Genomic DNA, 23,710 nt, shown 5'->3' with positions numbered 1-23,710 from the left:
GCTAAAGGAACCTCTCTAGGCAGGAAACACAAGAAAAGGAAACGACCAACAATAACAAACCGAAAACAATTAAGAAAATGGTAATAGGAACATACATATCGATAATTACCTTAACTTTAAATGGTTTAAATGCTCCAACCAAAAGACATAGACTGGCTGAATGAATCCAAGACGAGACCCATATATATGCTGTCTACAAGAGACCCACTTCAGACCTAGGGACATATACAGACTGAAAGTGAGGGGATGGAAAAAGATATTCCATGCAAATGGAAATCAAAAGAAAGCTGGAGTAGCAATTCTCATCAGACAAAATAGATTTTAAAATAAAGACTATTACAAGAGACAAAAAAGGACACTACATAATGATCAAGGGATCAATCCAAGAAGAAGATATAACAATTGTAAATATTTGTGCACCCAACATAGGAGCACCTCAATAATTAAGGCAAATGCTAACAGCCATAAAAGGGGAAGTCGACAGTAACACAATAATAGTGGGGGACTTTTAACACCTCACTTACACCAATGGACAGATCATCCAAAATGAAAATAAATAAGGAAACACAAGCTTTAAATGACACATTAAACAAGATGGACTTAATTGATATTTATAGGACATTCTATCCAAAAAACAACAGAATACACTTTCTTCTCAAGTGCTCATGGAACATTCTCCAGGATAGATCATATCTTGGGTCACAAATCAAGCCTTGGTAAATTTAAGAAAATTGAAATCGTATCAAGTATCTTTTCTGACCACAACGCTATGAGACAAGATATCAATTACAGGAAAAAAAACTGTAAAAAATACAAACACATGGAGGCTAAACAATACGCTACTGAATAACCAAGAGATCAATGTAGAAATCAAAGAGGAAATCAAAAAATACCTAGAAACAAATGACAATGAAAGCACAATGACCCAAAACCTATGGGATGCAGCAAGAGCAGTTCTAAGAAGGAAGTTTATAGCAATACAATCCTACCTCAAGAAACAAGAAAAATCTCAAATAAACAACCTAACCTTACACCTAAAGCAATTAGAGAAAGAAGAACAAAAAACCCCCAAAGTTAGCAGAAGGAAAGAAATCAGAAAAATCAGATCAGAAATAAATGAAAAAGAAATGAAGGACACAATAGCAAAGATCAATAAAACTAAAAGCTGGTTCTTTGAGAAGATAAACAAAATTGATAAACCATTAGCCAGACTTATCATGAAAAAAAGGGAAAAGACTCAAATCCACAGAATTAGAAATGAAAAAGGGGAAGTAACAACTGACACTGCAGAAATACAAAGGATCATGAGAGATTACTACAGGCAACTATATGCCAATAAAATGGACAACCCGGAAGAAATGGACACATTCTTCGGAAAGCACAACCTTCCAAGACTGAACCAAGAAGAAATAGAAAATATAAACAGACCAATCACAAGCACTGAAATTGAGACTGTGATTAAAAATCTTCCAACAAACAAAAGCCCAGGACCAGATGTCTTCACAGGCGAATTCTATCAAACATTTAGAGAAGAGCTAACACCTATCCTTCTCAAACTCTTCCAAAATATAGCAGAGGGAGGAACACTCCCAAACTCATTCTACGAGGCTACCATCACCCTGATACCAAAACCAGACAAAGATGTCACAAAGAAAGAAAACTAAAAAAAAAAAAACTAAAAAAAACTAAAAAAAAAAGAAAACTACAGGCCAATATCACTGATGAACATAGATGCAAAAATCCTCAACAAAATACTAGCAAACAGAATCCAGCAGCACATTAAAAGGATCATACACCATGATCAAGTGGGATTTATCCCAGGAATGCAAGGATTCTTCAATATATGCAAATCAATCAATGTGATACACCATATTAACAAACTGAAGGATAAAAACCATATGATCATCTCAATAGATGCAGAAAAAGCTTTTGACAAAATTCAACACCCATTTATGATAAAAACCCTCCAGAAAGTAGGCATAGAGGGAACTTACCTCAACATAATAAAGGTCATATATGACAAACCCACACCCAACATCGTTCTCAATGGTGAAAAACTGAAACCATTTCCACTAAGATAGGAACAAGACAAGGTTGCCCACTCTCACCGCTGTTATTCAACATAATTTTGGACGTTTTAGCCACACCAATCAGAGACAAAAAAGAAATAAAAGAAATCCAAATCAGAAAAGAAGTAAAATTGTCACTGTTCGCAGATGACATGATAGTATATATAGAGTATCCTAAAGATGCTACTAGAAAACTACTAGAGCTAATCAATGAATTTGGTAAAGTAGCAGTATACAAAATTAATGCACAGAAATCTCTTGCATTCCTATACACTAATGATGAAAAATCTGAAAGAGAAATTAAAGAAGCACTCCCATTTACCATTGCAACAAAAAGAATAAAATACCTAAGAATAAACCTACCTAAGGAGACAAAAGACCTGTGTGCAGAACACTATAAGACACTGATGAAAGAAATTAAAGATGATAGAAACAGATGGAGAGATATAGCATGTTCTTGGTTTGGAAGAATCAACATTGTGAAAATAACTATACTACCCAAAGCAATCTATAGATTCAGGGCAATCCTTATCAAACTACCAATGGCATTTTTCACAGAACTAGAACAAAAAATTTCACAATTTGTATGGAAATACAAAAGACCCCGAACAGCCAAAGCAATCTTGAGAAGGAAAAATGGAGCTGGAGGAAACAGGCTCCCAGACTTCAGACTATCCTACAAAGGTGCATTAATCAAGACAGTATGGTACTGGCAGAAAAACACAAATATAGATCAATGGAACAGGATAGAAAGCCCAGAGATAAACCCACAGACATATGGCCACCTTATCTTTGATAAAGGAGGCAAGAATATACAATGGAGAAAAGACAGCCTCTTCAGTAAGTGGTGCTGGGAAAACTGGACAACTACGTGTAAAAGAATGAAATTAGAACACTCCCTGACACCATACACAAAAATAAACTCAAAATGGATTAAAGACCTAAACGTAAGGCCAGACACTATAAAACTCTTAGAGGAAAACATAGGCAGAACACTCTATGACATAAATCACAGCAAGATCCTTTTTTTTTTTTTTTTTTTTTTTTAAGAAATGGTTCCTAGGTTCTTTTTTTTTTTTTTAATGCTTTCCTTTTTTTTTTAAATTTTTATTTATTTATTTATTTATTTATTTTTAATTTATGGCTATGTTGGGTCTTCGTTTCTGTGCGAGGGCTTTCTCTAGTTGTGGCAAGTGGGAGCCACTCTTCATCGCTGTGCGCGGGCCTCTCACTATCGCGGCCTCTCTTGTTGCGGAACACAGGCTCCAGACACGCAGGCTCAGTAATTGTGGCTCACGGGCCCAGCTGCTCCGCGGCATGTGGGATCTTCCCAGACCAGGGCTCGAACTCGCGTCCCCTGCATTAGCAGGCAGATTCTCAACCACTGCGCCACCAGGGAAGCCCAGCAAGATCCTTTTTGATCCACCTCCTAGAGAAATGGAAATAAAAATAAACAAATGGGACCTAATGAAACTTACAAGCTTTTGCACAGCAAAGGAAACCATAAACAAGATGAAAAGACAACCCTCAGAATGGGAGAAAAAATTTGCAAATGAAGCAACTGACAAAAGATTAATCTCCAAAATATACAAGCAGCTCATGCAGCTCAGTATCAAAAAACAAACAGCCCAATCCAAAAATGGGCAGAAGACCTAAATAGACATTTCTCCCAAGAAGATATACAGATTGCCAACAAACACATGAAAGGATGCTCAACATCACTAATCATTAGAGAAATGCAAATCAAAACTACAATGAGGTTATCACCTCACACTGGTTAGAATGGCCATCATCAAAAAATCTACAAACAGTAAATACTGGAGAGGGTGTGGAGAAAAGGGAACCCTCTTGCACTGTTGGTGGGAATGTAAATTGATACAGCCACTATGGAGAACAGTATGGAGGTTCCTTAAAAAACTAAAAATAGAACTACCATATGACCCAGCAATCCCACTCCTGGGCATATACCCTGAGAAAACCATCATTCAAAAAGTGTCATGTACCACAATGTTCATTGCAGCACTATTTACAATAGCCAGGACATGGAAGCAACGTAAGTGTCCATCGACAGAGGAATGGATAAAGAAGATGTGGCACACATATACAATGGAATATTACTCAGCCATAAAAGGAAACGAAATTGAGTTATTTGTTGTGAGGTGGATGGACCTAGAGTCTGTCATACAGAGTGAAGTAAGTCAGAAAAAGAAAAACAAATACCTTATGCTAACACATATACATGGAATCAAAAAAAAAAAAAAAAGGTTTCTGAAGAACCTAGAGGCAGGACAGGAATAAAGATGCAGACATAGAGAATGGACTTGAGGACACGGGGAGGGGGAAGAGTAAGCTGAGACAAAGTGAGGGAGTGGCATGGACATATATACACTACCAAATGTAAAATAGATAGCTAGTGGGAAGCAGCTGCATAGCACAGGGAGATCAGCTCAGTGCTTTGTGTCCACCTAGAGGGGCGGGATAGGGAGGGTGGGAGGGAGATGCAAGAGGGAGGGGATATGGGGATATACGTATACATATAGCTGATTCACTTTGTTATACAGCAGCAACTAACACAACAATGTAAAGCAATTATACCTCAATAAAGATGTTAAAAAAAAATGTCTTCAGCCTCTTTGGATTTTTAAAAACAGTGAGAAGATCTCTCCCATCTTTGCCTTTTCCCCAATCCCTGTCATCAGAGGTAATGGCAGATAGGGGTTTGGTACCTATAATTCCCCAGCATTCTCTTTGCACGTATGTATCCATATGCGCATATATACATGCAGAGTTTTAAGCAGTTAATTATAAACATTGGACCCTCAGAGCAGATATGAGCCCAAGCTCTGGATCTGAGTGCCAGCTGCATCACTTAGCAGCTCTGTGACCTTGGGCAAGATATTTCATCTCTCCACATTTTATTTTACTCATCTATAAAATGTGATAATAAAAATAGCTATGTCCAAGTGTTGGTGAACAGATTCAATAAGATGATATATGTAAAGTGCTTGCCTTAGTTTCTGCCCTGTAGCAAGTGCTTCAATAAATGTTAGCTGTTATTACTGTTATGTGTTGTTCTATAATGTGCTTTTTCCTTTTAATAATTTATCATGCCATCTTTCCATGTCTATAAATATAGGACTATGTTATAATAGGAAAACACACACACGTATGTACACACACATATACACACACACACACACACACACACACAATACCTATTTACAAACCAGAGGACTGGTTTGGAAACTCACCGTCATGATCAATTTCAACTTATTTTATTGGTCATTTTGTGCACCCCTGCTTTTCTATCCTATAACCAGAGGGCTTGGCAGGTTGGAATATTTGTCATACACTTCAGGAGTTCTTAGCCAGAGATGGCAACCCCATTCCCTACAGGTCTGTGGATAGAATATAAGGGATTAGTTAACTTGGAAAGGAAATTTTTTTCACTGACCTCTCACTGATTTTTAGCATTTCTTCAATTATCATTGTAGGCAACAAACCACAGTGGAATTAACAGTTCCTGTGACTTGGTCACCATTGGAAATCATAGCTATTTTCATATATCATAATTGTTGGAGAATCTTCAAATATCCTTTAGGCCCATTGCTTCTTTGAAATTACAGTAGTTGTTAAACCTACTGCTAGATTTTTCCTTAATGTGCTAATAAAGAACAATGTGTATTGCATATATATTGCTATATCACAAGTTTGTTTTAATATTTCTATAACTATATTTCAATGTAATTGGCTTCCTTTGAAATCCAATGTATTCTATTTTATTCATTTATAATTATTACACTGAGAAAGAACCCATAGGCTTCACCAGATTGCCAAAATGATTCATACCACTAAATAGATTAAGAAGTCCCCTTGGGTTTTCTGACCAAGGTTTGTAGGTGTAGTTGACATTTGTCATACATTTTGGCTGCTCGGTATCTGAGGTCCTAATATTTGGGGGAATCTTCCAAATGATGAGGCATAGCCTGCCTCCTTGTATAGAGACTGAAAATGATAGGCACTAGCTCTCCTGGTTTCCATGAAGCTGGGGCACAGCCCCATCAAATGACTCATCAAATAACTCTGCCAGTCAAGTACACCTGTCCTGGACTTTGAATCAGAAATTGGTGAAGAGGGAGGACAATACAGAATTCATCCTGGCAAAGAGAAGCAGCCACGTCCTCATTCTAGAGGCACCCGTAGTTGCAGTTCTAGAGGGAGCATGGGTGTCCAGCACTGGTAGGGTTGTGCCTATAGCCGTGATGTCTTCACTGCCTGTTGGGGATTCTGTAAGCTAACCAACATCCTTTCTTTAAAAACTTAATTTATTTTTTATTGAAGTCTAGTTGATTTACAATGTTGTGCCAATCTCTGCTGTGCAGCAAAGTGATTCAGTTATACATATATGTATATATATATACATTCTTTTTTAAATATTCTTTTCCATTATGGTTTATCACAGGATATGGACTACAGTTCCCTGTGCTATATATTAGGACCTAGTTGTCCCAACATCCTTTTTTTTTTTGTTTCACCAACCTCCTTTAAATAAACCTTCTTTCTTAAGATAACCGGAGGGTTTCTGTTGGTTGTCACATGAGTCTTGGGCATAGGGGGTTATTGGAAGGCAAAACCCCCCTAGTTTTGGAAATCCATCTTGGAGATTGAGGACTCAGAGTGTCTCTCCCCTTTCCAAAAGTGCCATTTTAGTACATGGGTATTTCCACAGCAAGTGACTAATGGAGAATAATAATGGCAAGACCCACAGTGTGGTAGCCATTCTCCAAAATGGCATCCAAGGTTCCTTGCTCCCTGATATTCACACCTGTGGGTAATTCCCTCCCACATTATTCCAGAGTCAGTCTGTACAGCTGAAGTGATGGACGTCGTTTCTGATATTAGGTTATAAAAGGTTTTGGCTTCCGTCTTGATGCTCTTTCACTTGCTCTTGGATCATTCACTGGCAGGAAAGCCAGCTTCCATGCTGTGAGCAGCCCTCTGGAGCAGCCCACATGGTGAGAATATGATGCCTCTGGCCAAAAGCCAGTGAAACACTGAGGTCTGCCAACAAACATGTGAGTGAGCTTGGAAGTGGATTTTCCACCCAGATCGAGTCTTAGGATGATTGCAGCCCTGGCTGACAGCTTGACTGCAACCCCATGAGAGATCCTGAGCCAGAACCGCCCAGCTAAGCTGCTCCTAAATCCCAGACCCTTAGAATATGTGTGAGATAATACATGTTTGTGATTTTAAGCTATTAAACTTTTTTTGGAGGGAGAGATGAATAATTTGTTACACAGTAATAGATAACTAAGATACAAGATTAAGTAAAATGTTCTAGTTAGTATTTGCAGCTCAATGGATAGAAAGCATCATACAAGGATAGTTGGAGGCAATATGGTGAGTCTTTCCTCTACTATGCAGACAGTAGAATATATAACACACAAATGGATAATAGCCATTGTATATAAAGAGTTCCTATGAATCAATATGTCAAAGATCAACTACCTAATAGAAAAATGAGTGTGTGACCATGGGTAAGTCACTTAATCAGTTTCCCTATTTATAAAATTGGGATAAGCAAGTCCCCCCTTTCACAGATTTGTTAGAGTCATGCCTGGCATGGAGTAAGTACTATGTAACTGTACCTAAAACAGATAATTTCCATAGAGAAATATGACATGGTCTCACTTATATGTAGAGTTTAAAAATAGGCAAACTCAGAAGTAAAGTAGAATGGGGGTAGTCGGGGTGGGGGTGGAGGATGTGAGGTAAATGGGGAGATGTTGGTCAAAGGGTACAAAGTTTCAGTTATGTAGAATGAATAAGTTCTAGAGATGTAATCTCAGGGAATTCCTTGGTGGTCCAGTGGTTAGGACTCCAAGCTTCCACTGCAGGGGCATGGGTTTGATCCCTGGTCGGGGAACTAAGATCCTGCAAGCCGTGTGGGGAGGCCAATAAAAAAAAAAAGAATAAAAAAGGTGTAATATCACAGCATGGTGACAATAGTTAACAATACTGTATTATATACTTGAAATTTGCAGAGGATAGATCTTCTACACACACACACACACACACACACACACACACACACACACACCACACACACATACACACATAATGGTAACTACTAGAGGTAATGGATGTGTTAATTAGCTTGATTGTGTTGTATATATACGCAATGTGTATGTATATATTCACAAAGTATGTACCCTTGAACAACATGGGGGTTAGGGGCATCAACCCCCTGCACAGCAGAAAATCTACATTTAACTTTTGACTCTCCCCAAACTTACCTACTAACAGCCTACTGTTGATCAGAAGCCTTACTAATAACATAAATAGTTGATTAACACATATTTTATATGTTACATGTATTATATACTGTATTCTTACAATAAAGTAAGCTAGAGAAAAGAAAATGTTAAGAAAATCAAAAGAAAGAGAAAATACATATACAGTACTGTACTGTATTTGTTGATACTGCAAGTTTATGTCATCTGTTTACAAAATAGTCATCTGCTTACAAAATAAATTGTCCGTCAGTACGTATATCAACATTGTTTTATATGATACAAAACACGGTAGATGTTATATGTACTACTAATAATAGACATCAAAAATGAAAAGATAATGTGAAAAAGAAATTCATATTTATTTATAGGTATAACAATTCATGCACTGATAACAAAGTAGCAGCAACGTAAGCCTAGTGTAATTGATGGTGCCATGTATGATCTGTAAGTGTTTGTGTGCATAAGTTTCGATAAATTTGTTTTTTTAAATTTATTTTATTTTTGGCTGTGTTGGGTCTTCGTTGCTGAGCTCGGGCTTTCTCTAGTTGTGGTGAGCGGGCTCTACTCTTTGTTGTGGTGTGTGGGCTTCTCATTGTGGTAGCTTGTCTTTGTTGCAGAGCACAGGCTCTAGGCGCACAGGCTTCAGTAGCTGTGGCACGTGGGCTCGGTAGTTGTGGCTCGCGGGCTCTAGAGCGCAGGCTCAGTAGTTATGGCACACGGGCTTAGTTGCTCCGCGGCATGTGGGATCTTCCTGGACCAGGGCTTGAACCCGTGTCCCCTGCATTGGCAGGCAGATTCTTAACCACTGGGCCACCAGGGCGGTCCCAAGTTTTGATAAATTTTAACATTCTATAATAGCTTTGTGTATATTTTGTGGTAGTAAGTGATAAAATAGACTAGCATCTACATATATTTTATGCATTCATAACATACCTAACTTTTAAAAATTTTTTTCAATATTTCTAGGCTACGTGGTTTACCTACAGGTTTTAAAAAAATTGTCACGAATCTCCAAAAACTTTTCCAATATATTTACTGAAAAAAGAAACTCTTTAAGTGGACCTGCACAGTGCAAACCCCTGTTGTTCAAGGGTCAATTGTATATGTCAAAACATCTAGTTGTACATTTTACATACATACAATTTAAAAAGATATCTCACTGAAGCTGTTTAAAAAAAGATCAGATCAGTCTGTTGAAAAGAAAAAAGGAAAAAACCCTAAATACTCTGAATAATAGTTATGAAATAGCCAATAAGTTTATGAAAAGATGCTCTACTTCAGTAAAGAGCAGAGAAATCCAATCACCGTGCCGACAGTGCCTAGCACATCATCAGTGCTCAATAAATATGTGTTGAATGAGTAAGACCTGGAGGATGGGAGGGAGAATGTACCTACAGATAGCGTACAAATGTGGTCAAAGAGATGCCAGGCAGAGGGAAGGGCAAGGTCAACGTCACAAGGAAGGAACAGGCCGGGCTTGTCTGAGAACAGTCAGGAATGCTGTGTGGCTGGAGCAAAATGAACAAGAGGGTCCTAGGCAGGTCGCGGGGGAAGTGAACAGACTTGTCAGCCATTGTAAGGACTTCGGCTTTTACTCTGGGCCAGATGAAGAGCCAGTGGTGGCTTTTGAGCAGAGGAGGGACATCCTCCAACTTACTCTGGCTGCTGTGCTCTGAATCGCCTGATGGGCCAAAGGGAGGACTCAGGCCAAGTGGTCAGCAGTGGAGGTGGTGACAAGTGGTCAGATTTTTTTAAAAAAAACAGCATACATTTATTATCTCAGTTTGAGATGATCATGTGGATTTTCTTCTTTGGTCTGTTAATATGATGGATTATACTGAATGATTTTTTAAATAGTGAACCAGTCTGGCATTCCTGGAATGAACTCCACTTTGTCTTGGGGTATTCTTTTTAATATATATTGTTGTATTCAATTTTCTAGTATACAAGTGGTCAGATTTGAGATATGTTTTTGCAGGTAGAACCAGGGCCGGCATCACGGCCATGTGACCTCTGGTGTCACACACTGTCCCTTGCTCAGCAGGACCCTGTACTTGGTTTCATGCTCTGCTGTCACCGTCTTGGAATTCTTAATAACCTTTTGTAACAGGGAAGAGCCAAATCTGACTACGTGTTGGATCTGTTTCTTTTACTTTAACCTTTGCTCCTCACTGCTTTTGTTCACTAAAAGGATACTGTTTATACATAATGGCCTGACTCAGGGAACCCTGCCTGAATGTTAAACCCAAGTGTGTTTGTTCAGGGAAACATCCAGACCCTGTCCACCTGTGGATGGCTGCAAGAAAGAAGAAATTAACACGTCCCCCACCCGGAGGCTGGCCATTCCAGGTGATATTTGCAGCACTGATGGCCTTTTCACTTTACTTCCTCATCTCCTCCCCCTCTCTGTGCTACAAAAGAAACTGGCATCCAAACGGCGATAAGATGGTTATTTTGAGACTTTAGTCTGCCATCTTCTCAGTCTGCTGGCTTTCCTAATGAAGTTGTATTCCTTGCCTCAACACCTCCTCTCCGATTCACTAGCCTGTTGTGCGGGGAGCAGAGCGAGATTGGACTCGGTAACACTTGGGACGGGGCCCCCCATTTTCATTTGACACTGAGTCCCACAAATCATGAATCCGGTCCTGGATAGAACTGATAGGATTTATCCACTGATTGGATGTGGGGTTGGAGGGAAAGAGAGGTGTCAGAGATAATGCCAAGGTTTCGGTCTCAGCAACTGAAGCTGGAGTTCCGTTGAGTGAGATGGGAAAGTGCAGGATGTCAGGACTAGGGAAAAGTGAGGCTTGCAGAGAAAGAGAGTTTTCTAGGATGTGGGGTCCCTGGGGAACTAGTCCGGGTCCTCTTTGGGGAGAGTTTTCTCCCCTCAGCTTTCCAGCAGGGCCGTGTCCCCATCTCAGGCTGACTTTAGCCTGACTGGCACAACCACCACACCAACAGCAGCTGTGTCCTCCTTGGGGACAATGGTGTGACATCAGAGGGACCGTGCATGACATTGACTTATGTTTAGAATTTCTCATTTCTCCCCAATGGCAACTGGAATGAAAAATCCTGAGGTTGGATGAGAATGGCTGAATACAAACCTTTAATTAAGAGTTAAAGACTTTAATCTGCCTATAACTCGGTTTTATTCCTAAATCCCACAATTTTGAAAAGAAAAGGCAATTGCGAGAACAAAAATGGCATCCAATACAAAGCCAGGAACACATTAAGCCAAAACAATTGTGGTCTCTGGGGCAATTAAATTCTCCACTCTTCAGATCTGGCAAGGAAAAGTGTTTCTTCTCCCCATCTGAGCTGCAAATTTATCCCCAAGCTCTCCAGTTGTGCTGACTCAGCACGAAATATATTCCTTCTCTCTCCCCACAGACACCCCCGCGGGCTGCGGGCTCGTCCACCTGTATCTTCCTCTGCCCCCTTCCTCCCAGGTAACCCAGATGAGCCTTCGAACTAAAATGAGGCTTCATTTTACTTCTTTTTTTGGCCACTGGAAAAATGGGGGGGAAAAAAGCGCACATACTTCTTTTTTAAAGATGCACATTTCCCACAATTTTTCAGAAGAAGGCAGGCGTTTCAGTCAGGAGGGAGGAGATGCCAACGGCTGACGTGATCGAAAGGGAGAAAAAGCCCTTGTGTTTCTCAGATGTAAATAGTTTAAGGTTTGGAAGTGCTCACCTTTGTACCCACTGAAGCTGTTGGGAACTTGTGCAGTGGGGGAAAACAAAATTGCTGAGACAGGAGGGAGAGAAGTGAGCTTTACTGGCCTGGATTTGATTCAGCCAGGGGAGCAGCCGATGAGCCCTGGTGGAGGAAACTGGCCAATGCAGGGGAAGATTCCAGGAGGACTGGGACCCGCCAGGCACTCGGGGCGGGCTGTGGATGGGGACCCCCCTCCATCACGTGGGTTGAGAATTCTCATTGCTACAAAAAGGATGGCAGAGGCAGATGACTCCTACCAAGTGAAAGAAAAGGGAAAAATATAGCAATAAGCAATGTTAATATAGTTCTTACTACATCCTAGGTAACCTTCTAGATTGGTAGTTGGCAAATGTTTTCTGTAAAGGGCCAGGCAGTAGATATTTTAGGCTTTGTGCTCATATGGTCTCTGTAGAAACTGCCAACTACTTAACTTGGTTCCTGTAGTGTAAAAATAACCAAGGACGGTATGTAAATGAATGGGCGTGGCTGAGTGCCAATAAAACTTTATTCCTGGACACTGAAATTCACATTTCATTTTTCATGTGTCATGAAATATTCTTCTTCTTTTCATTTTCCCCAACTCTTTCAAAATATAGAAAACATTCTTAGCTTGCTGGCAATGCAAAAACAGGTGGCAAACTGTATTTGGCCCTTGGGTGATAGTTTCCTGACCCCTATTTTAGATACTTTGTATATGTTAACTCTTTCCATCCCCCAACCCTGTAAGAGTCACTTTGACAGATGAGTGAGCACAGAGAGAAAAAGTAATTGCCAAATAGTTGCTTTTACGGGTTGAATTGTGTCCCCACCCAATTCATATGTTGAAGTCCTAACACTGAGTACTACAGAATGTGACTTTATTTGGAAATAGGGTTGTTGCAGATATAATTAGTTAAGATGAGGTCATTAGAGTGGGTCCTAAGTCAATATGACTGGTATCCTTACAAGAAGAGGAAATTTGGACCCAGAGATGTGTGCAGGGAGAACTCTTGTGAAGTTGAAGGCAGAGATCAAGATGATGTTTCAATTAGCCAAGGAATGCCAAAGATTGCCAAGATATCACTAGAAACTGCAAAACACATGGAACAGATTTCTCCCCTACAGCCCCCAGAAGGAACCAATGCATCCATCACATGTTGATTTTAAAACTTTAGAACTGTGAAATGATAATTTCTGTTTAATCAGCCCTGTTTGTTTACTTTGTTGTGGCAGTCCCAGCAAACTAATGCAGTTACACAGCCAATAAGTGGCATAGCTGAGGTTTGAAGACAGTTTGATTTCAGAGGCTGGGTACTTAACTGCTGGGCTATTCAATCTTACCATAACTTTATAATAAAAATTAAATAAAGTGTGGCTTTAGAGCCTGACAGAACCAGGTCCAACTCCTGACTACAAACTTCTATATGCTGTGTGACCTTGGGCAAGTTACTCAACCTCGCTGAGCCTCACTTCCCTCATCTGTAAAGTGGGAATTACAAGATAGCCATTTTATAAGCATATGGGAGGATGAAGATGATATACAAATAAAAGATGATCTATAATACAAGTAATATAGAAGCCCATGGCACATAGGAGATGCTCATGGCTGCTAGTCATTTTTGTTATTTGCTTACATATCCTTAGACTTTTATTACAATGTTTCCAATCTCACAAGATGCCATTTTGTTTTCACAATGGCTGTTTTGTAGCCACTCTCCAGACAGGCTCTTAGAGGCTCTCCCCTACCCTGCACTCCTGTCCCCAGCACAGTATATGGCAGGCTTGACACTCTCTGTTTGGCCTTATATATACAAGGTCACCAGCCACATTGGATTAGGACCCACCCTAATGACCTCATATTAACTAATTTTATTAGTTTTTTGGTTCCGGATGATACTGTTGGAGGAGGTCATCGAGAGGACATGACCACTGGTTGACTCTCAAGCTGGACCAGGGTGATTGGAGGCTCCTTACCCCTCCCCTGTCCTTGAAATTTACATTCTGCCCACTCTTCTCCTCCCACTGGGAGTCAGTTCAAGGATGCGGCTTTGAGGGAGTAAGGTGTTGGTGAGATCATGTGGACAGGATTCACGACTGAGCCCCTAAAGGCCTCTATAAACTGTTGAGATTCTGGCAGGCGGATGCCAAGATCTACTTGGCTTGTGGCACCCAAGACAAGCCTCGTAGATTCCCTTGCTTGTTGTTAACCCTGCCTCCTACCAGTCTGGAGTGGCTGCCTCCTTCCATCTCTCCGTGCCCTCCGTGTACTCGGAAAGTTTCAGATTTTATACAGGAAGCTCTCGAAGTTTCTAACCTCTGGGCCACGTCTAGCAGAAGATTCTCTGCTGCTTGCAGGTGAGGCAGGGTGAAAGCTGCTTGCTAATTTGATCCGCTCTGCTCACTGCTTAGGGTTTGTCATCCAGAGAGGAGGTGAGGGGACTCAGATGGAGAATTTATAGACCTTCCTTGGCTGTGTCTCGGGGGGCCTGAGAGAGTGAGAGATAAATTCTGAGGAGTTGGGTATGGGGATGCCACAGTTACACGAGATAACTCTTGGACGTTCCGTAAAATATCTTTTCAGAGAGCACTTTCTTTCACTCTCTTGTCTGTTGTTTATTGTCAAATCGGGGTCCTTGTGTATTCTGATTTCCACTGACATTCCAGTTTGGATTCTTGAGACTAGAGAGAAATCTGTTCATTCAGGTTAAGACAAAGTTCTACCCTCCCATCCCCAGTCATGAATTCCTGGCTGGAATTCTCTCACTGCAGTCTTTTCCAGCTGGACAAACCAACAGGGAGCAGGCCATTGGCAGAACAAGTTCTGGGGCCCAGGACAGTAGGTTTTGATAGGGGTCCAGAGTGTGGACAGTGGCAAGATTCAAAGTAGGGGAAACCACCTGTGGAATTATGGCCATAGGCATCGGCGGCAGGAAAGGCCTCAGTACCTAATTGGGGGAACGTGCCAGAGAAGAGAAGGCAGACACATCAAGGGAGAAAAGCAGCAACAAACTTGGCAGAGGCCAACAACCCTGGTTTGAATCCCACCCCTGCCACTTAGTAGCTGTGTGGTCTTGAGGAAGATACTTAACTTCTCTGAGCCTTAGCGTTCTAATTTTTAAAATGGAATTAGCAATAGTTACCTTACAGAGTTGTTGTCAGGGTTAAACAAGAATATGGGAGTAATAATACAGCTCTTTCAGGGATGTAAAGAGCATAGCAGGACACCTGGTTCAAAGTGGGTGCTCAGGAAATGGGGGTGAGGAATGAGGTTGGTGCTCTGCCCAGATCCACTTGGATCCCATTTTTGCATGACCCCTGGCTTTAGTTTGCTTTCACTTGCTGCAGCTCACACGTGCAGCTCTCTTTTGCAGAGACCCATGCTCTTGGGTTATGGAGCCTGAAAAGGGAAGTACCGGGCTATGTATGTGTCCAGAAGGCAGCGTTAAACCAAACACTGGAGGCCCATGTTCCCTTGCCCTGGCTTGGGACCATACACCACTGCTGTATGACTTACATTTCAGTTCCCTGTGGCATCAGGCTTAAGCCCCTCTGTGGGATTCTGCCTGGGTTTGCACACTTGCTTCAGTCCCTCTCCTGCCCTGCCCTGCTTTTCCTCTCTCTTCCTGGCTTTTCCTGGGAACAATCCTTTAAGGAATCCTTTGCACATGAACCCTGTGTCTGGGGAACTCAATCTAAGAACCACAACCCTTGTCATGTTATATTCTAGTCTGAGTTTGGGGCCTCTGGAAATCACCAAATCCATAAACAAGAAAACCACACTGAAGTCCTTGCATAAGAGATAAAGACAGAAGTACTATAGTTAAGATCTCTAAGTGGAAGACAAAGGAAATGTCAAAAAAGTCATTTTGGGGAGAGAAGAGATCAAGGTCCATTTGGCTTTTAAAACTTAAGGCAGAAGACTTAGTTTGAAGTTTTGATTCAAAGGTTTATGGCATTCCAAAGGGCATTTGGACTTGATTTACTACTTGGAATGATGGGATGTATGAGAGACAGGCAGTGCTGGCTTCCTGCACAGCACATTTTATCCTTTCGGGTAGCAGTTCGAGTTACCAGTTAAGGCTTTGGTCTCAGTTGCAGAAATTTTCCATGTGAAAGGAAAAATGGAATCACCATATATTTAGGTGCTATCTACATGATTGGTTTATTTTTTCTCTTCCACACATGGAGACATTTATTGAACAGACACTTAGAAGCAAATAGCACAGAACAGCAGTATCATCTCTTCTGTATCTTGATTAAACCCCAGTCCTTTTTAGGTTAGTAGTTGTCAACCTCGGCTGCACCTGGGAAGCTTTTAAAAAATATTGATGCCTGAGTTCCATCTCAGAGATTCTGATGATATGGATCTGGGGTGTGGCCTGGGCACCTGAGCATGGGGTTGTTTTTTTTTTTTTAATGTTGTCAGGTTTATTAAGGCTTAAATTTTGGTGAACAGTTCCATGTGTATGGACAAAATGTATCTGTCATGTAAGCATCACTCAAACAAGATAGACTTTCCTCACCCCCCGAACTTCCTTCATGCCCCTTTATAATCAAATCCTCCCCCCACCCCAAGCCCTTGGCAATCACTGATCTATTTTCTATACCTATAGTTTTGCCTCTTCCAATTTATCATTAAAATGGATGTGGCCTTTTGAGTCTGGCTTCTTCAAGTTGGGTTGTTTTCAGTTTTTGGCAATCATGAATAAAGCCACTATAAAAATTTATGTGTAGACTTTGTGTGAACATAAGCTTTTATTTCTCTTGGATAAATATCTAGGAGAGAGACTGTTGGGTTTTGTAGGTATATACTTAACTTTACAAGAAATTGCAAAGTTGTCTTCCAAAGTGGCTGTACCATTTAGCATTTCTACCAGAAACAAATGAGAACACCTAACATTAGTATTTTTTTTTTATTTTTAAAGCCGTTCTAATAGATTTATCATGGTATTTCATTGTGTATTTAATTTGAATTTCTATAATGAAAAATGATGTTGAGTATCTTTTCATAAGCTTATTTGCCACCTACATAACTTCTTTGGGGGTTGGGACTGTCCAAATCTTTGACATTTAAAAAATTGTTTAAATTTAAAAAATTGTTTTTTTGTTTTCTTTTTTATTCAGCACTACTGAAGTATAATTGACAAATAAAATTTTAAGAGATTTAAAGCATACATCATGATTATTTATATATATATATATACACACACATTGTAAAAGGATTCTTCCCGTCTAGCTAATCAACACATCCATCGCCACATATATATAAACTATATATGTATATCAACTATAGTTGATAACATTGTATTGTATAATTGAAATTTGCTAAGAGGGTAGAACATATATATTTATATAAATATTTATAATTTATTTATATATAAATATTTATATGAATATATATATTTAAGTTCTACTCTTAGCAAATTTCAATTATGCAATACAATGTTACCAACTATAGTCAGTATGTTATATATTAGATCCTCAGACTTTATGCATCTTGTAGCTGAAAGTTTGTACCTTTTGCCAACCTCTCCCTGCTTCCTCCACTCCCACTCCCAGTCTCTGGCAACCACTTTCCTACTCTCTGTTTCTATCAGTTTGACATTTTTGATTTTTTTTTTAGATTCCACTTATAAGTGATAAGTGATACCACACAGTATTTGCCTTTTACAGTTTGGCTTATGTCACGTAGCATAATGCCCTCAACGTCCATCCATGTTGTTGCCAATGGCAGGATTCCCTTCTTTCTCATAGTGGAATAATATTCAGTTTGTTTTCTTATTATTGAGGTTTGAGAGTTCTTTATATATCCTGGATATAAGTCCTGGCTCAGATACTTGTTTTTTAAGTATTTTCTCCTAGTCTGTGGCTTGCCTTCATTTTCTTAACAATACCTTTCAAGGAGCAGATATTAAAAATTTTTTTTCTTTTATGGATGGTGATTATTTTTTGGAGGGGGTGTTTCTGTTCAAGAAATTTTTGCCTGTCTTTAGGTTACAAAGATTTTTTTCCTATTAAAAACTTTCTATTAAAAGTTTTATAATTCTAGGTTTTACATTTTACTCTGTGATTAATTTTGAGTTGAGTTTTTATATGGCATTGGTGGGGGTCATGGTTCAGTTGTTTATTATCATTATGACTTTGAATATGGTTGTCCAGTTGTTTCAGTACCTTTTATTGTGAAGGATATTCTTTTTCCATTGAACTGCCTTTGCACCTTCATCAAAAATCAATTGACTATATATGTGTGGGTCTCTTTTCTGCTTCATTGATCAATGTGTCTGCACTTTTGCCGGTACTACACTGTTCATGGTAACTGAACAGGTAGTGTGTGTCCTCAGTTTTGTTCTTCTTCTTCAGAGTTAGTTGGGCTACTCTAATGCATTTGCTTTTCCATACAAATTTTAGAGCAAACTTGGCAATTTCTATAAAAATCCTGCTGGGATTTTGATTGGGATTGCTTATCAGTTTATAGATAAATTTGGGGGTGTTGAAATCTTAAGAATCCTGAGCCTTCGCTATCTTAGACATGATATGTCTCTCCATTTATTTAGATCTTCTGTGATTTCTCTCATAGGCATTTTATAATGTTTGGCATAAGAGCTTGCACATACATTGTTAAATTTATACCTAAGTATTTCATGTTTGTTAGTGCTATAATAAATGGTACTTGTTTTAGAGTTTTAATTCCAATTATTCATTGCTACTGTATAGAAAAAACAATTGATTTTTGTATATTGACCTTAATTCTGTGATCTTTCTTAGCTCATTTATTAGTTCTAGTAATTTTTTATAGGTATTTTGGTATTTTCATCATAGATAATTGTGTTACTGTCAACACAGATGATCTTCTTTCTTTCTTTCTGATCTGTATGTCTTTATTTTTCTTGTTGTATTGTTTTGGCCAGGACCTCTAGTACAACGTTAACTAGGATTAATGAGAGTGGATACCTTTGCCTTTTCCCAGTCTTAGGGGGGAAGTGTTCAGTCTTCCACCATTGAACATGCTATTACTTGTAGTTTTTTTGGCAAATGTTCTTTACCAGGTCAAAGAAGTTACCTATAATTCCTATCTTGCTGACATATCATATCATGCATGGACACTGAAGTTTTTGACTGCTTTTTATGAGTCTATTGTTAGGATCATATGGTTTTCACTCTTTAGTCTGTTGGTATTGATTGATTTTTGAAGGCTGAACTAACTTTGCGTTCCCAAGGTAATATTCCTAGGATACCTCATCCAGTCATGATATTTGATCATTCTTTTATCATGGCTAGACCTCATTTGCTAATATTTTTGAGGATATTTGCATCTATGTTCATTAGGGACATTGGTCTATAGCTGCACTATACAAGACAGGAATTCCTTGACACTGGGCTATATACATTTAAATATAAATAGATTAAATTCTTATACAAAATTAAAATTTTATTTCCTAAGTTACACTGATTATATTTCAAGTGCTCAGTAGCCCCATGTGGCTAGGGGCTGCCATATTGTATAGTGCAGATATTTCCACCAAAGCAGAAAGTTCTATTTGACAGTGCGGTTCTATAGTTTTCTTCTCTTTTTTCTAATTTCTTTGTCTGGTTTGGTATTAGTATAATCCTTGCCTAGAGAATGAGTTGAAAAGTCTTTCCTTCTTTCCTGTTTTCTGGAAGAGCCTGTGTAGACCTCTGTGTAGAAGAACTATGGTCCATCTTGGGGAATGTTCCATGTGCACTTGAAAAAAAAATGTATATTCTATTGTTGGGTAGAGTGTTTTATAAATGTCGGTTAGGTCAGGTTGTTGATAGTCTTGTCCAAGTCTGCTATATCCCTGCTTGTTTTCTTCCTACTTGTTCTATCAAGTAACACTGAGAGAGGGGTGCTTTTGTCTCTACCTGCATTTATGCATTTATCTATTTCTCCTTTCAGTCTTATCATCTTTTCCTTCAAATATTTAGAAACTCTTTTGTTATGTATATATACATTTAGGATTGTTGTGACACTGGTAAACAGATCCCTCTGTTGATATGTAACTGTTTCATGCCCCTACCCCAGGGGTAGAAGATACTTTTTCTTGCCTTTTCTCCTGCTACAGTGGGTCTCCACCTGTGCCTTGGATTTGCTGCCCTGCTTCCATCATCTTGAGGTATGCATTCTGGTGGGCAGAAGGATCTGGATGAGGGCTTTTGCATTTAACCCAGCAGCATGATAGGACTATACCACCAAGGAAAGATCTTTCTAGTATCTCACCCTTCTTCTGATCTTTCTCCCAAGCACCTACTGATGGTCTATGGACAAGAGCTTGGAAATGTGTACAAGCTTCCCTTGTGCCTGTGACTCTCAGGGATTCTGTAATCACATGCGAGCCCACACTTGGCCTCTAGAAAATTAAAAAAAAATTTATCTGAGTTCTTCTTACTCACTTGTATGCCTGGTGTCTCTTCATCCCATACTTTGTCACAGATGATCCTTGGAGGCGCCTTTCCGTGGAGTTCAAGCTACTCAGTTTCCCTGTGACCTCAGCTTTCAGATGCATTGAAGAAAAATTATGTTTTTGAAGTTTATCTGCCTTCTTCTTGTTGTTGGGGTGGGAGTGAAGCTCCTTCCAGCTTTCTACATCCTAGGTGGAAGTAAAACTCTACATGACTGATAATTTAATATCTTTTTTTTCCTTAAAAGTGTTCTTGCAAACTCCCAATATAGAAGAGGTCACCTCAGCATTATATGAAAAGTAAAGTCACTTTAATTAAAAAAAGAAAGGATTTTAGTTTGGTGGATGCTAGGAAGGCACTCCTAAATGCTGCATAATTTAAAACCAGTATTTTGCAAGCCAGGTTTTATCCCAGAGCAAATTTTTAGAGGTAACTTAATAAGCCATTGGAAAGCAGGCTTATTCAAAAAGTGCTGACATCTTTCCCTGGCATGGTCTACTTTGTTTAACTGCAATTTTGCCATAATCCCATAGCTCTAGCAAACGGAATTGTTCTACTACGTGGTATCCATCTGTCCTTTGCATGGCAAATTCTCAGGTATAACTTTTTACATAGCCCACCCCCTTTCAATAATTAAACTTCATATTCAGAGTGCTGTACTTTCTAAGAGTATAAAGATCACAGGGAAAGAGGATTAACACTCAGGCCAGGCTCAGAAAGAGTGAACACTTAGCAGTTACAGAGAGGAGTATATTGCTTAATAAGGATTTTTAAAAAAACCTTTTACTTTATTCAGAATTGTTAACTAGAGTCAGGAGACATGGAGCAAAGACAGTGTTTCTAGGAAAGGTTTCTATTTCTGAGACTTCATGCCCACCCAGGTCTCAGTGATGGCACCAATGCCATTGATTAGTTAATTTAATTTTTCTTAAAGAATGCTGGCTCTGGGAAAGTCCAGTGGGGTACACTGGAAGGAGCTTTCAGGATGTCTGCAGGGGCACAGCCCCATCATAGACTATGTGAATGGTGCTTGGTTTAGATAAACCTATATTTTAATGCTGGTTTTTCTTCTGAGTGACCTTGGGCAAGTCACTTCACCTCTCTGACTCTCAGTTTACTCACCTGTGAAAAGGGGCTAATAATCCTTATGTCTTAATGTTATTTGGTGGATGAAGTGATAAGATCTGTAAAACACTTTCCACAAGGCCTGACACTTAGTAAATGCTCAGTCATTGTGAGTTCACTTCTCCTTTTCCCCTTCTTGGGAGCTGTGCAAAGAAGGGGACATGAAGTTTTCCTTTGACAAACCCTGTTCCCTAGGATCTTAATTTTATGAAAATACACAGTTTTACATTTGGGATGTTTGGAACCTGGAGGCATTTTTGCTGAATGGGTTGAATTTTGCACTTGTGCCCTAAGGTGATTTAGCTGCATGGGGTGCAATTTTATAAAATTTTAGTAATTGTTTCCATTTTGCAATTTGGAAATCAGAGCAGTTCTCCCCTTGGCTCATTGCTGGGGCTGATCTGTCCCTCGGAGAGGGTTGTGTTACTGGAGTCAGAGATTACAAAGGGCTTGGGTCTTCTGCATAACAGTTGATTAAATTTGCTAAGATTGTCTGGGTCAGATTGATGTAGGTTTGAATCATGGATTTGCCAATTCCCAGCAGCAGGATCCAAAGCAAATTCCTTTTCCTCTCTAAGTCTTAGTGTTCTTGGTGACAAAATGGGAGAGGGATGCAATACCTACTTCATAGCATTGTGATAATCAATGAGATCATGCATATCATGCTCTCAAAAATGTTATATAAACCATTTATTGAATATTTGCCATTTACTGGCCCTGGGCTAAGCACTTTATATGGATAATATAGTTTAATGCCCATTACAACTCTGTAAGATAGGTGATGTTAGTATTCCCATTTTATAGGGGAGGAGGCTGAGGTATGGAGCAGTAAGTAACTCAACGTAGCCAAGATGGGGTGGTGATGGGATGTGAACCCAGGTCCATGCTCTTAACCCCATTACTGCACTCCCATTTTCTTTGGTTTCTGCTTCTCCCCAAACCACTGTGGAATTTAGAAATAAGTTTTGATATTTGGTGACATGTTAGTAGATTGCATGCCTAATATTGCCTTCTAAAAACATGTTTTGGAGCTTTTCAGCTACTCTCAGAGTAGTGAAAGCAGCTGAAGATATTTCGGGGGACAACTTCCCAATATGGCCATTCTTAATTTCCTGGTCTATCAGACATTTGAAGCCTTAGGTTGGTAAGCTCTTCTTATGGGTGGGGCATGGGCTCTGGGGGCTAAGCAGACTGTGGACAGACAGTGGTGTCATGCTTCCCATAGGCCAGAGGAAAGATTGATTTTTCAGGGGAGCAAAATGACCAGCAGGAACTCTGTCTGAGCCCTTACCTCTTTAAAAACATGTCTGAAGTTTATTCTTTAGATCAAGCTTGATAAATGGAGGGGTGTTCCCTAGGTGGGAAAATAACACTGTGTGTTGAATCAGAAGCTCCTGCACTTGGCATATAGTCTACAAAGAATAGATGACATTTTGTCCTGATTTTTCTTACCAGTTTCCATCAGGTCTTACTTAACATGCAGCTGGTACTGTGAAGTGCAATGGCCAATTGTTCCTTCAACCTCCAAAGGACTGTCTCCTGGGGAAGGTACCTTGGGAAGGGTTTCCCTGTATGGGAATGATTCCAGGAGTGGTAATTTATGAACGCATTTTTGATGGTCTCCAGATTTTCTCCAAAACTATGTTAATGAACAGGAGAACTTAATTTCAACATGCTGGGCATTGAATACAATGATAGCACCTGATTCACAATTAGAAAGGTAATATTTTCTGAGACAGAATCATTTATAGTCTTTCTTGAGTCTCATTTGGACCTATGTTACCCATGTTACATAGCCAGACTAATGATGCAGAGGTAACATCAGAAGTTCTCTACATGAAATTCCCTTCTTTGTAAGAAAAAAAATGAGTTGATGACCAAGGCTTTAACTGTCTTAAATAAATGACCCACCATACAAAGGAATGTCATAGAAGCCTCCCAGAGAAATGGGCCTCCCAGAGAAATGGGCCTCCCGGGAGAAAGCATCAAATCCTTGCTGCTTTTCCTCAGTATACACTCTTGACTCTCACAGACTGTTGTTGATAGCTGAGCAGAAACAATAAAATCTTTGTGCAGTCCTCTCAAATTTGTAGCCATAAA

General features: G+C 39.6%; 1 long non-coding RNA gene across 1 annotated transcript in view; it reads right to left on the bottom strand.

Annotated features, from left to right (window-relative positions):
- Positions 1-3,161: 3,161 nt before the first annotated feature.
- Positions 3,162-23,710, bottom strand: part of LOC309645981 — a 36,341-nt gene continuing 15,792 nt past the window's right edge. The window contains exons 1-2 of the long non-coding RNA XR_014255150.1: positions 8,160-23,710; positions 3,162-8,125 (exon numbers count right to left, since the gene is read on the bottom strand). The exon at positions 8,160-23,710 is cut by the window's right edge and continues 15,792 nt beyond it. This is a non-coding gene — a long non-coding RNA (uncharacterized lncRNA). The remainder of the gene's footprint in view (positions 8,126-8,159) is intronic.

This window comes from Balaenoptera physalus (assembly GCF_965194825.1).
Source record: "Balaenoptera physalus genome assembly, chromosome: 16".
Lineage (NCBI taxonomy): Eukaryota > Metazoa > Chordata > Mammalia > Artiodactyla > Balaenopteridae > Balaenoptera > Balaenoptera physalus.
The sequence above is the reverse complement of the archived record's forward strand: the minus strand, read 5'-3'. Positions and strand labels throughout refer to the sequence as shown.